The sequence below is a fragment of the Nanorana parkeri genome, unplaced genomic scaffold (genome assembly GCF_000935625.1).
Source record: "Nanorana parkeri isolate BGI_ZX_2015 unplaced genomic scaffold, ASM93562v1 scaffold799, whole genome shotgun sequence".
NCBI lineage: Eukaryota > Metazoa > Chordata > Amphibia > Anura > Dicroglossidae > Nanorana > Nanorana parkeri.
In genome coordinates, this window is record NW_017307067.1 from 506675 (window position 1) to 507080 (window position 406).

The following is a 406-nucleotide window of genomic DNA, read 5'->3' on the forward strand; positions in this document are numbered from 1 at the left end:
AAACTTTGCGCGTTCTCCTGTTACAAATTAAAAAAAAAAAAAAAAAAAAGAAAAAAATCCACGCATCGCCTACTGGGCTACTGCTACTGCCGGCGTCATTTGTGTGTCTTTTGGAAGTTGACATGAGCCCCGGCGATCTTCTAGCAAATGGGGAAACTCCGGATTGTCCCCCTGCCTGCCTTTGGATGGGCTGATGAAGACCTGCCTGCCTGCTGAGATGTCAGTGGGTGAGCGGTACGAAGTGGTGGAGCTTCCTTAGACTCAGCGGAGCTTTGACCTTGAACCTGAAGCCATCCAGATCCATTATTAGTTTTATTGATGTACTGAATGGATTGAAGATAGAGACATCATCATCCTCCTCTTCCTCCCCCCCCCCCCCCTTCACCCTTCCCCCCCTTTTTTTTTT